Source organism: Crocuta crocuta, unplaced genomic scaffold, assembly GCF_008692635.1.
Source record: "Crocuta crocuta isolate KB4526 unplaced genomic scaffold, BGI_CrCroc_1.0 scaffold177, whole genome shotgun sequence".
NCBI classification, from domain to species: domain Eukaryota; kingdom Metazoa; phylum Chordata; class Mammalia; order Carnivora; family Hyaenidae; genus Crocuta; species Crocuta crocuta.
Genome location: NW_027531880.1, coordinates 2,396,621 through 2,411,384, shown reverse-complemented (window position 1 = coordinate 2,411,384; position 14,764 = coordinate 2,396,621). Strand labels below are relative to the sequence as shown.

General features: G+C 42.3%; 1 protein-coding gene across 1 annotated transcript in view; it reads left to right on the top strand.

Annotated features, from left to right (window-relative positions):
* The window catches only part of CSGALNACT1 (chondroitin sulfate N-acetylgalactosaminyltransferase 1), a 349,679-nt gene that overhangs the window by 873 nt on the left and 334,042 nt on the right, over positions 1-14,764 (top strand). The gene's annotated exons all lie outside the window — the stretch shown is intronic.

Below are 14,764 nucleotides of genomic sequence, written 5' to 3'. Positions count from 1 at the left end.
GGGGGGGGGGGGGGGGGGGGAGAGCTTTAAAGGTCCGGGAGGATGGAGGAAAGCTGTACAAAGAGAAGGCAAAGTTGTTGTTTCCGCGACACTTCCTGCACCTGCGCCACCGTCAATGATTTTGAAGTTATCTTTTCATCGATGAGCAAAGAAAGAGCGATGGGAGAGGAAGAGATTTTCACAGCGCTGTACATGCTGAGACGGTGAGGCTTGGCAAACGCTAATAAACACTGGAGTGCCTATTTCACAAACTCCACTCTTACTCTGATTTCAAAGCCTCGGACCAGTTTTTTACTTAAATGTCGTTAGAGAGGTCTAGATAATAAAGATAATGAACTCCTCTTTCACATCTTTTTACTAGAATTTTAAATGTAATCCCACCGGATTTCTTGGATTTTGTTAACGTTGTCCATACCAGAAAGGCGTAATTATTGTAGTGTTACTTGCACAGTGAGTATTAATAAGCCCTGTGAAGTGCTGTCACGTTGCTAACGGGAAGGAGGAAAGTCTTTCAAAGTTGGAAATTGAAGCATAAAGGAAAAAAAAAAATAAAGCCTTAGTCATAAAAAGCGACTCGAACACGTGTAATAGCGCATAAGGCGATATGGGATCCTGTGTTGTGTTCCCAGAGAATGTCAGTTCCTGGAAAGCAAGAGATGGGCCGTACCCAATAAATATTTAATAATTCCTCTGCATCAAATTGCCATACTATACGTTCTCTAAATTATATATTATTGAAATGCTTTAATTCTGTCCATCTTTGTGTTCCAAATCATATGTCTGCTTGCAAACTGTATTAATGGGGCTCAAAGCAAAATCTCAAACTTTGGGATTCACCAATTTACAGTGAAGTGGACATTTATTTGCTTTGCTATCCCAGGTACCTGGGCTGCAAACAGCCTCTCCCATTGATTAACTGTATAACCTTGGGCAAGTCACTTATCCTTTCCCAGCCATGCTTTCCTATTTTGTAAAACGCCAGCAACATTCCTCACCTTATGGAGGTGTTAGGTAGAGTGAAATAACATTTAGGACCTTATCCCTGTGCCTGGAGCACAATTAGTACTTTGTAAATGTTGTCTCTTGCCTTTGTCTTCCTTTCTTTTCCTCAACTCTGGTATGTTTCAACATTTTTTTTTTAATTTTTACATTTAAAAACCTTTCTGTGCAATCTTATTTTCCATTCATTCATCCAACCTCGTTTCGTTGAACAACCTCAGATGCTGCCCTCTATGGGTGTTTGAAAATGAGAAGAACACTTCGAGGGTGGGGGTGGGCAGTACTTCAGGTTTTTCCTGTTGGTAAGAACCCATCGTAAGGTCATAGATGGTGCATTGTGCTTCCCAGTCTTCATATTGTTCTAGCTCTGTCCTTAATGTAACATGATTACACTGAAGAGAAATGACAGAAAGCTCTGTGAGGGCACACATCTCTCCTATTTACCGTCTTCGCGCCCAGCTCAGTGCCTAGCAGGGTGTAAGGACTTAATAAATATTTGTTGATGTGAAATACTGATGTAACGAAGTTAGTCTTCAGGTCACATCCTTTGTTTTTAACATATATATAGATTCCTGATGAAAGGGCCTTGGGATTCTAAGTGATAGCCCTACTATATTTTAAGGCTAATAGAGGTTATTAAAGAAGCAAAGCTCAGGTAGACTTTATTACCTATTGATTTTGCCCTCATGATGAAGCAGTCTTAGAAAATGGATAAAGCCAAGTTTGAGCAGCAGCTTCACCACTAGGGGCCTCCTCTGCATAGGGTATCACCCTGGGCTGGCATTTATTGCCATTATTCTGTCCTTTAGGAGCAAAGGAATTTAACTTCCCTGGTTTTTGACATGGAATACTTTATTAGAAAAGGGCAACCCTGTGTGAAAAGCATTACCAAAGGCCTGAAAAGAAATGAAAGCCATCTTAAATGATGGATTCAGTACTATTTTAGAATAACTTTAAAGGTTTAAAAGAGATTTGAGAATTGGGCTTTTTACTTTGCACATCCTTATATTCAAACCTATGATTTTTTAGAAAGCTTCCTAAGTAAATCAAATATATGATTTTGTTATAGCATTTTCAAGTTTTTTAGGTATGTCTTTGATGAAGCTTATTTTTATCTTTTAATGTGTTTAAAATTGCTTTATTTCCTAAATAGGTACTTGGAGCACTAACAATAATACAGGTCTTTCTCCAGGAATGTTATCCTGCTAGTAGGAACTTCCAGTCTCTCTCTCTTTCTCTCTTTTATTTTTAAAGAGGGCCACATTAAATTCCACCTTTAAAAAAATGTTTCATTACATTCCAAGATACATTATTGAAAGGCATTTTTCTTCTCTGAGGTTTTGAAAAGACCTCTTATTTCAAAATTCTAATTTGAATGAAGGTAGTCATTGAGACTGTTGAACAACTAACTCAAAGGTGTGTTGGTGTGTTTTGTCAGATGTGATTTGCTATTTGGTAGAAAAAATACTGACAATGTATGTAAGCAAACATTATTACTGAACATATTGCCATATTGTTTGCACATGAATAAGAGAATATTATATTCCAGGTTTTCTGTGAAATTTAATTATAGTGGCAAACTAAACACCATAAGTCTGCAAAGCAAAATTAACACATAGAGTTCTGAGCATTGTGTTGTAGGCCCAAACTCTTACCAAGGGGTTTCTTCTCTTAGCAGAAAGCCTCTGAGTTCAAAAAATTATCAGACATTTGGGGCTCCTGGGTGGCTTAGTCGGTTGAGCGTCCGACTTTCGCTTAGGTCATGATCTTGCAGTTTGTGGGTTCGAGCCCCGCGTCGGGCTCTGTGCTGACCGCTGGCTCAGNTCTCTCTCTCTCCTAGAAATAAAATAAAAATATTAAAAAAAAATTATCAGACATCCAATTCTTTATTTTTTTAAATTTTTATTATTTTTTCAAATGTTTATTCACTTCTGAGAGAGAGAGAAAGAGAAAGAGATGGAGCGAGCGTGAGTGGANGCTCAAACCCATGAACCGCGAGATCATGACCTAAGTGAAAGTCGGACGCTTAACCGACTAAGCCACCCAGGCGCCCCTACATGGTGGGATTTTAAAACAAGGCAATCTGATTTTCACTGTTTTTCTACCAAGGGCTAGATCTGGACCCTTTAGGGAACCATAGAAGGGGAATAACTTTTGTGTAAAGGTCATAGATAATTTTTATTATCACTTTTCTTTGATTAAGTGAAGCACGTTTGGATTATTTTCAGGATTCCGAGCGTATCAAAAAGTTACACAGATCTCATCTGCCTAAACGAATGCTTCTCCGGGACCGCAGGAGTATTGTTTTCACTCTCACACATGCAGCTGGTGAAGGGGTGGCATCCCCCGTCTCTCTTCCCCAAGCTGAAGCTGGGTCTAAACCACAATGATAGGTGTAGAGCCGGATCCAGGATGAGGTGTTTTCGTTTGGGTGAGAGTCCCTGGGCGGACCAAGATAACCGATGCTTGAAGTGCTAGGAAATGAACGTCTTTATACCTGGGAGTCATTTTTAGGAACCTGCGCTGGGGAGGTGCCTCCTGGAGGGACGGAAATGGCAACTGTTTGCTAGAGTCTTCAGTGGCATCTTTGGAACCCATTACTTAGTGAAGCATTACTTTGCCACACAGACCATTTTTGTTGTTTTTAGACAGTGCAGAACCTAACATTTGGGTATCCTGGGGTCAGATATGGTACTTTCATTATCAGACACAGCGACATTTGAATTGATAGAGGAAGAGGGAAATAGGAAGCAGGGAGGAGGTGGGTAGGAATTCTCTGTTTATGCCCAACACGAGGGTCTACCTTCTTTTCATGTTCCCACACTGTCCATGGCCGTGCAGCTTAATAAGAAGTGTTGTTCACGGGTGATTTTGAGGTTTACTCATTTACTCTGTTGATGCGGTTACTGAAATGATGGTCTTCAGCTTTAGGTCCTGGGTACTCCCAAAAGTGACTTTCTACTTCTGTCTCCCATTTTTTAGAAACTTGCTAAATTTAGTGTATCAGTTAATACATGTAAACACAGCTGCTGCTAGCCCACGAGGTGCCCCTTCGTGGTGGATGACCCCATGCCAGACAGTGGATTGGACTTTAGCCCCACTCAGCCGTGGCTGGGCTCTCTCGTGTGGTCCGGTGTACACAACTGTGTGTGACGCTCTTGTCTGGAGAAGTGGTTAGAACAGTGCCTGGCACATAGTACATGCCACTGTTGGTGGTTATTGTTATTATTTTAGTATCATTACTGATGGTATTCCGTTCAGGGTAGATCATTCTAGTTCCGCAGTAATCTGGGAGAGACGAGTGGGGTGAATTTAGTGCTTCTAACATTTGCAAAGTTCAGTGACTCCCGTCGGGTTTCTTGTTGCACTTCCATCTGAGTTCTCCTCAGGGGATAAAATGGCTACCACTTAGGGCCACTGACCCACACAGCGGCTGCTCTGCCACATGTGGGTCATGAGCCTCTCATTTAATCAGCACAACCACCATAGGAAGCAGGCACTATTAGTGTTTGTGTCTTTCAGGTGAGGAAACAAAGGTTTTAGGTCAGTTTGTAAGTTCTCTGCCTGCGCCGTGAGTTCACGTCTACCATGTCTGGCTCTAGGACTTGAGCTCATAACATCTGTGCCATCTTTGAGGATGTGGAGAAAGGGAAACCCTCTTGTACTGTTGGTGGGAATGCAGACTGGGTCAGCCACTCTGGAGGACAGTAGGGAGACTGCTCAAAAAGTTGAAAATAGAAGTACCCTACAATCCAGCAATCATCCTACTAGTTATTTACCCAGAGGATACCAAAAATACTGATTCAAAGGGACCCATGCACCCCGATGTTTCTAGCAGCATTGTCTACAATAGTTCAAGTATGGAAACACCCCAACACTGATGGATAGATAATGAAGATGTATATGGTGGAATATTATTCAACCATAAAAAGAATGAAATCTTGCCACTTGCAATGACGTGGATGGAGCTAGAGAGTATAATGCTAAGTGAAATAAGTCAGTCAGAGAAAGGCAAATACCAGCTGATTTTACTCATATGTAGCATTTAAGAAACAATGAGCAAAGGGGAAAAAAAGAGAGGCAAACCAAGTAACAGACTATTAATTCTAGAAAACCAACTGATGGTTAGCAGAGGGGAGGTGGGTGGGTGGAGATGGGTGAAATAGGCAATGGAGATGAAGTAGTGCACTGTGACGGGCACTGGGTGATGTAAGGAAGTGTTGAATCACTGTATTGTACATTAGAAACTAATATTACACTAATATTAGAAACTAATATTGCACTGTTAACTAACTGGAATTTAAATAAAAACTCAGAAAACCTCTGTGCCATCTTTTCTGGCATGAGTACTCCGTGAATTGGCAGTCCAGAAAAAAACCTTAGTGTTCTGAGGGTTAACAAAATATGAAAACTTTTATTTTCCTTAGATTATTGTGCTTCTGTCCACTTCTGGACATGACGGAGCAAGATGACGAATGAATTTTCATCAGGAAGTCTACTTCAGCACTTTTTATTTATAGGTTTTTATGTGTACCTTTTTCCAGGAGCTCAAAACACAATACAATGTGGTACAACTTATTTCTGTACAACATTTAACTTCTTATCAAGGCACTTTGCCGGCCTCTTGTAAGCAGAATACATGAATAAAATCAAGTGTGTGGGTTGCAGAATATTAAGGTGTGAAGGTTGGAATCAACCCTTCATGCATTCATCCAACGCATATTTATTATTCCCCCCTTAGCTGAAGGCACTCTGCTGGACACTACAGCAATGGCAAGTGGGGGAAGATCGCAGTAGAGAGGAAAGCATTCGAGCCTTGGGAGCTGGGCAATCCCGGGGTTTGAATCCCAGTTCCACCACTGACTGACTGGGGCTCCTGGTCCCATCCTTGAACATCTCTGAGGCTTAGCTTGTTTGTGTGCCTAGTGAGGATAATAATACCTAATAGGCTGTTGCAAGAATAAAAGGAGCTGTAAAGGGGAAGAGCCAAGCGGCCAGAGCACGTAGGCGCTCCGGATGGCTGCGATCTTCCCCTCCTCCTTCCTATCTGTCTCTTTTCACCCTCTCCCTTCTCTCTCTCTGCCTCCCGCCTTAGAGGGGGTGTGGGAGAGATGAAAATATCTAAATTCAAGGTAGGCTGTGCTGAATTCTTCTAAAATGTTACTTTCTGGTTCTCCCTCTTGGGGCCTGGGACAGACCTGGTGTGGGTGACCCGTGAGCTGGTGCCAGTGTAGGGTTCCTGTCACCCTCGGTTGCCACCCAGGCTGGACAGAGGGGATGGATTCCAGGAGGCAAAGGCAGCTTGGAGCCCAGGATAAGTGCCTATGGTTTAGAATACAGTTGGGGCCCAAGGGGTGAGCGTGAGGCTATTTTGAGGAGTAGCTGAGAACTCAGGTCTCATGGAAATTGCAACAAGCCAGAAATGAAATTGGAGGTGGGCTGTGTAGAAAGGGTCTGGGATCGAGGTGGAGAGCAACGCAAGAACATGAGCAGCTGTTCTTGAGGGGCACAAGGTTGAGTCACACGGCTCTAGGCGGGGTGGGCCCTGCTGGAGAGCTGGGAAAGGTCTGCAGCCCTTGTGCATCCCCAAGGTGGTGCGTTGCCTGTTAGATGCCTCCAGCTCCTTGGCCGCCTACTGTGGGGTTTTTCCAAAAGCTGTGCATCCTCTTTTAGCAAGGAGCTAAGTCAAAATTATTAGTTGTTGCCAGTTCTCCTCTATGTCTTCAAGAGGTAGCTGGAACCACAGGAAAATAAGCTGTTTTTTGGTTCCCAGTCACCGATCTGGTTACATACACCCAGATCTGTTTCACAGGAAGGCAGGGAGCCAGGTCCATGGGGCCCCGGATAGAGTCCTGTTGGCATTTCTGTAGAGTGGGCTGTGTTGTAAGATCAAGAAACGTTTTTAGAGAGATGTTCCTAGTGGTTTTATGGTAATGAGCCACCTTGTTTGGTGTCCAGGGTAGATGGTGTGTGAGGTAGGGAGGGAATGCGGGTTTTACAAAATCATTACAGTTCGGAACGTCTGCCTCAGCCAGGGAGCAGGAGGCCTCGACTCATTATTTATTATGCTTTGGCACAGGGGCATAAACCAGCCCTTCTGTGAATAAGCAAACAGAACCTGCCCAGGTGCAAGAGAAGCTTGATTCAGGGCTTTTTAAACATGCAAAACATTTAAAAACAGTATTGAATTGGGGAACAGTTTGTTAAAGGCAAGTTACTATAACTTTCAAAAGCCCGTTTTATAGAATTAATAGATGTCTTGAAATGAAATGACCAAGCAAACTAAAAAGAAAACAACAAGCGGGGCGCCTGGGTGGCTCGTTCGGTTAAGCGTCCGACTTGGGCTCAGGTCATGATCTCACGGGTCGTGAGTTCGAGCCCTGCGTTGGGCTCTTTGCTGACAGCTCAGAGATTGGAGCTGCTTCGGATTCTGTGTCTCATTCGCTCTCTGCCCCTCCCCTGCTTGTGCTTTGTTTCTTTCTGTCTCTCAAAAAGAAATAAATGTAAAGAAAATTTTTTTAAAAACGAGAGAAGGATAGCTTAGTGGGAAGAAGAATAGTCCTTGAAATGAAATCCAAGTTAGTTCATATGGTTCTTGGGAAGATTAGGGGGATGAATGTGTACACTGAGCACTCAAATAAGAGAGAAAATACAGGAAACAGTGAATTGCACGAGGAAGCAGCACCTTGGTGAGTGGGTTTGGCCATTGGAGTCCATTCACCCAGCCTTATGGCTCCGCTCTTTCTTAACTATGTGATCTTGGGCAACTTACTTAACTCCTTAGATCCCACTTTTCTCATCTGTAAAATGAGGGTAATAGGTCTTATCTTATTGAATGGTGTGCTTTTTGGATTGATTTAGATCATGTATGTAAACTGCTTAGCACATGGTAAAACCATTATTACTACACAAACACACGGGAAAGGAAGCATGGAGGAGAAAGCAAGGATCAAGGAGCATTTGGAAGACTAGGGGGAGCATTCTATATTTGCCCTGGACCCAGAATTTTCTGTTTCTACTCTTGGAAACTTTTAATGTCTTAAATTCTAGATGATTATAATCCTATATGCCTTGAACACCTACTTAGCGTATGTCCCTGTGATAAGCCGCTTGGGTGTGGTCACTAATCCCAGAAAACCACCTTTGATATCCTTATGTAACTTAAAGTGTTTGAGGGGAGAAAGATGGTGATTGAGACTTAATGTTAAGTAATGGATTTCTCCTGTCCCTTGGCTACTTTATTTTTTTATCTTTATTTTAATTTACTTATTGTGTTCATGATTTATTTTTTAAAATATAATTTATTGGCAAGTTGGCTAACATACAGTGTGTACAGTGTGCTCTTGGTTTTGGGGGTAGATTCCCGTGGTTCGTCGCTTCCATACAACACCCAGTGCTCATCCCAACAAGTGCCCTCCTCCATGCCCATCACCCATTTTCCCCTCTCCCCCAAATCCTCCATCAACCCTCAGTTTGTTCTCTGTATTTAAGAGTCTCTTGTGGTTTGCTTCCCTCCCTCTCTATTTGTAACTCTTTTCTCCCCTTCCCTTCCCTCATGGTCTTCTGTGAAGTTTCTCAAGTTCCACATACGAGTGAAAACATATGATACCTGCCTTTCTCTGACTTATTTCACTTAGCGTAATACCTTCCAGTTCTATCCACAGTGCTGTAAATGGCATGATTTTGTTCTTTCTCATTGTCCCTTGGCTACTTTAATTAGCTGTCCAAAGGAGAATAGCTGTCCTTTTCTTTTTTTTTTTTTTTTTTAATGTTTTATTTATTTCTAGGAGAGAGAGAGAGACAGCGTGAGCAGGGGAGGGTCAGAGAGAGGGAGTCACAGACTGAAACAGGCTCCAGGCTCTGAGCTGGCAGTCAGCACAGAGTCCGACGCGGGGCTCGAACCCACGAACCGCGAGACCATGACCTAAGCGAAAGTCGGACGCTTAACCGACTAAGCCACCCAGGCGCCCCAAATAGCTGTCCTTTTCTTATTTCCCATCTATTCTGTATACAAATGGATAGGAAATAAGTACTTCTCCTTGGGCCGCCACAGATGTGACTCAAAATACCCAGGATACCTTTGGATATCTTATTTGCATAGACATAAGATTTACTTAAGTATTATCCGCGGCTACATAATGAGGAACCAGGAGAGGAGACTTGTGTTTTGGGAGTGGGGTTGTTTTTTTGGATGTACCTGAGACCTGCACGCTCTGGCTTTAATCGAAAGCATGTTCTTTGGTGGGAGGTTCTTTTTTTTTTTTTTTTTTTCTTCACTAAACTCATGGCCCATAGATTTCTGGGCCTGAATAACCGAGTGAGCTCAGTTTGAGGAATGTGTATATGTATGTATCTCTCTTCCAGATGGAGGTGTCGACAAGTTGCTCCAGAAGGAGACTAGATTAGTGGAGGAAGCGTTCCAGAGCTGACTCACTCTGTGGCTATGAACGCATTCTTAATCCCTAAAGTAGGAATTTACTCATTGAGGCCCAGGGGCCATTTGAATGCAAAGCAATGAAATTTATGGACTGTGAATGGATTCATCAATCCAAATGGTGGTTGAAGCCAAAATCTGAGCATAAAACTAGTAATTTTGTTGGATCAAGTAAGCTGGTTCAACATTTTGGGTCTTGAGTTGTCTCAGAAATGTTTTTTATTTATTTTTTTGTAGAGAGTATATATTGTTCACTTAACTAATTAAAAATCCTGAGGATGTTTTCCATGCTATACTTGGGAATACAAGAACATTGATCCAGTATTACTGGAATTACATTTTTGTCTGCCTCTGAGAATGAGTCTGGACCAATATCTGGGTCATCGTTAGTGTGGATAACGGAGGCCGTGAGAATATTTCTTTAGACCCTTTATGCAGGGCAGGTATCTTCATGCTCATGTTCTGGGAGAAATGAGGTGGGAGTAGTTGCAGGAATTATAAGCTTTTTAAGTTCTCTCTCACTCAACACAGTGGCTTCAGGAACCAACTGTGGAAATTATTTGCTCACTGACTACCTGGACTGTGCTTTCTTTTCCATCCTTTGAGGATGATGAATATCATTGATGGCTAGTGAGTGTTTATACTTTTCACTGGAATGGGGGCAGGTGTGGTGGGTTTGGGTTCTTTACATAAACTTCTCATTGCCTGAAAGCATGAGGGGGTGTTTGTTCAGCTTGTGGAGATGGTCCAGCTTAGGGTGAAGATGCATGGGAGGAACCTGCTGCTTTAGATTCCTTTCCCTGGTCTCCATAAGTGACTGTTTGCTTATTCTTGGGGCCAATGTCATGCCAGTGTGAAATGGACAGGTATTACTGCTGCTCTTAATCATTTAGGAATGAGAGTCAAAGAATAAATGGAGTAGCTTTTCATAAAGCTGGCCATGTTAATTTATTTTGTCTAGATGAACTAAAAATCTTTGAAATGGCAACACTATATATTTGAAAGGGACATGTGGGCCCTGGAGGATTTGTAGACTTCATTTCATAGTCTTGTTCATGACTTGCTGGAGTTAGACGTAATAGGGGAGCCATTGGTTAACAAAAATACATCAGAAATAATGTCATCTCTGAGATCATTTGGTGTAACATCAATATTTTTGCAAAAATAATAGCATGTTAGAGATCATTTAGACTATCTCCAAGGAACAGAAAGAAGCCCAGAGAGGTGAAGTGACTTATCCAGGAAACCCAGCTACTTTGTTGAATGATGTTGTTAGGAATGGAACTCAGGTGCCTTGTTTCCATCATGCATTCATCATTAGGTACCATGGCCAGCTGGAGGGTAATTTTAGGTGCTCCTACAATGATCCCACCTGCCCATTCTCAAGTTTAGAATCTGGTTGTGGAACTCCTACTGTGTGCTTGGCAATGTGCTCAGGGCTGGAGATACAGAGATGAAAAGATGGGTTTCTGACCTCACAGAGCTCACAGTACAGTGTAATACAAAGAAGGGAATCTATCCTCAAGCTATGGCTTAATGACATGTGGAACAACTTCCCTGGGGATAGTAAGCTCTTAGTGCCCACTGCGAGGCCACACGAATTTATTTCCTGTTGACTCTACAACATCACAAATGGAAATAATATCAATAAGCTTCATGAACCAAACTGACTCTAAATGCTCTCAGCTTCATCTATACACATCTAGCTAGATTAAAATTTGAAATCTTTTGTTCTCTGCACTTCAAATCCATGACCTTTCTGGAAACACTCAGAATAGTTCTGGAGGAGTTTGGGGACACAAATAAAAAATGGGATTGTTTGGGGGCGCCCGGGTGGCTTAGTCGGTTAAGCGTCCGACTTTCGCTCAGGTCATGATCTCGCGGTTTGTGGGTTCGAGCCCCGCGTCCGGCTGTGTGCTGACTGCCAGCTCAGAGCCTGGAGCCTGTTTCAGAGTCTGTGACTCTCTCTCTCTGACCCTCCCCTGCTCACGCTGTCTCTCTCTCTCTCTCTCTCTCCTAGAAATAAATAAAACATTAAAAAAAATTAAAAAAAAAATGGGATTGTTTGTGCCAAGGAGAGAGAAGATGTGGATATGGGTATCACTGCAGCTGAGTCCGGGATTGAATAATTGGTTTTTCAATTAAAATGAGATCCATTTTATCTGGGTAATTCAGAAATGGCAGAAGCTTTGGAAGAAACCTACGTGCTAAACACCATTTGAGGCCTTTTATTTGTGGAATTTTTTAAAAACCCACACAAAAACATTTGAAGGACTGGGATTTCTATAGAGGAAATACGTTGGCTGGGTCAGACGACTATGACAGGCAGAACCAGCACTTGAACACAGATCTGTTTGCCGTGAAAGGTCCTTCTCCCAAGGCTGTCGTAGTACCTCCCGAGGTACCAGACCTCACACGGTGGTGGGCCCTGTAGCTGCTTTTATGCCCTCCTTGGACAAGTCTGTAGACTCCTGGAGCATCAGGACCGTAGTTTACACAGTTTTCCATACATTCCAAGGAGTGTGTAGCACAGTGTGAAGGCACAATAGGTTCTCTATAAGTACTCAGGGAATTAACCAATGCAGCAATTTAAAAGTCTTAGCAAACACCTGGGTTCATGAATGGGCATGTTACCTTCCAGGAGCTTGGTTTCTGCATGCAAAGCTGATCTTAGAGACACCAAACAGATAACCCACCCTCAGAAATCTCTTACTATAATTTGCAGTTCGTAAGGGTGCCTGTTTTTTAACTATATGCTTGCGTACTGTTTGCTTACTTCGTGTTTTCTTAAAAGCTCCCTATAAACAAATTATGTGTTCATAATCTCGTGGCAGGCTAGGTGGATTTAATAGAGTCAGGAAGGCTTCCAACACATTAAGTGTTCTTGGAGGTAATAAAAAGGAGGACTAATTATCTCACTGAAAAGATTTTAACAGAGATGTTGGACATCTTGACTCAGTGGGATTTTTGACAGCAGCAAAAGTGGTTAAGAAAAGATGGCTTTGAGAAACAGCAGAGAGGAGTTTTTGAACCAAGTTTTTTTTTTTTATTAAATCTATGGCGTGGGTGTATCTATAAGCAAGAGGACGGAACTAAATAATGCATAGCGTTTGGGGCTGGAGTGGTAATTTGAAAGTATGTGGCTGGTGTTCACAGTTGGAGCCTGTGAGATTTTACATTTAATGATTGTACCTTTCCTGGAGCCATCTGTCTCTCTCTTTAATAAGCAATATTCCTTATCAGGTCTGATTTGTGTACATTGATTACACCATTATACTTGTTAAATATTAAAGCATTTTTCCCCTTGTGTGAAGTCTAATTAGGCAAAGTGTTCAGTGCAAGCTTGGCATTATCATTCAGAATAATGGGCTGGTCATTACCTACGACATACCTCAGCTTCCTGGATCATTTATCTATTTTTTCCCCCCTCCTATCAGAGTCTGGCATACCAAATATAGTGCCTGAAAGTTTGATGAGAGGTTCGGCACTGTTGGGCCATTAAGAAGGGTCGTGCTACAAAGATTATGAAACCTTTTAAAAATGAATGGAGATATTTATTATCTATAGTTTGTATTTTGCAGGTATCAGGCTTCTGAACAGCTACATCTGCTGAAAATTAATTTTACTAAATTAAAGAATCTTAAAATAACTTTAAAGGATAAAAACATAGGTTACGATGATGTTTGGATGAAGAGAAAGCCTGTCAGTAAGTCGTTGTATTTTACACATATACTACTGGCAAAAAGAAGAATTTTTGATAAGCCACTATCACTTACAGGTCCACGTGGTGATCCATTACAGTCCTCGTGAACTTATTTGTGCGGTCTACCTCAGAAATGGATTTGTATCGTGGACTTAATAGCAAGTATACGAGGCCCCAAAATAAAATGATTAACCACTCTGGTATCTTTGATAAGTTATCTAGCATCGTTTTGAGACAACTACTATGATAGATGTCTTTTTTTAGGTATTCATAGTACTTTCTTTTTAAAAAATTTATTAAAAATTTTAAAAATATTTATTTTTCAGACAGAGAGAGCGAGCGAGCATGAGTGGGGGGAGGGGCAGAGAGAGAGGGAGACACAGAATCCGAAGCAGGCTCCAGGCTCTGAACTGTCAGCACAGAGTCCAATATGGGGCTTAAACCCATGAACTGTGAGATCATGACCTGAGCTGAAGTCGGATACTTAACTGGCTGAGCCATCCAGATGCCCATAGTACTTTCTTATTTCTTATTTAAATTTCTAAAAAGAAGTCTGCAGTCTGCTATGGGCATGCACGAACACACAGGTGCACACACACTCACATGTGTGATCTGGGGCTAATTGGCACAAACCAGTTAGGAACAGGCCCACTTTATCACTTGTTATTTTCAAGAAGAGCTTTCAAGCCATAAGTTCTATATGATTATGTCATCAGGCTAATAGGTTTTCCCTCTCAGTGGTCCCAGCAGCTCGTGTTGGGGTTTTTAAAAGTGCCTTTATCCCTTTATAAGTCCAAGCAGCAATGGCCTTGCTTGCTTGCTTGCTTGCTTGCTTCCTTCCTTCCTAACTTCCTTCCTTTCTAAAAACAATTTTTAATGTTTGTTTTATTTTTGAGAGAGGGAGACACAGAGTGCGAGTCAGGGAGGGGCAGAGAGAGAGGGAGACACAGAATCTGAAGCAGGCTCCAGGCTCTGAGCTGTCAGCACAGAGCCCGACGGGAGGCTCAGACCCATGAACTGCGAGATCATTGAACTGAGCTAAAGCCAGATGCTCAACTGACTGAATCACCCAAGTGCCCTTCCTTCCTTCCTTCCTTCCTTCCTTCCTTCCTTCCTTCCTTCCAAAAGGCACAAGTGAGCAAGGATGGAGAGAAAGGGGGAGAGAGCGAGAGAGCGAGAGAGAAGCGGGGTTCACCCTAAGCAGGGTTGTGTTCATCTGAAGCAGGGCACAAGCTTGTCTGAAGCGGGGCTTGAGCTCACCCAATGTGGGACTTGAACTCATGAACCATGAAATCATGACTTGAGCTGAAGTCAGATGCTTAACTGACTGAGCCACCCAGGCACCCTGTGGCATTACTTTCTATTTATGCATTGTGGAAAGCAGTCTAAGTATCTCCTCATATGGGAATTCATTTTGAGTTGTTTTTGAATATAGTCAAACAGAATGATGTTTGGCTCTGGATTAAAATTTGGATACAGAGATCAAAGAATGGAAGGGAACTTACAGATTTCCTGATCTAAATTTCTGATTCCCAGAGAGGCAAAGTGGCTCAGCCAAAGTCACAAGGGTATCTGCAGCAGGTGTGGACCTGGGGTCCTGTTCCACTGCACTTCCTCCTCAGGACAGC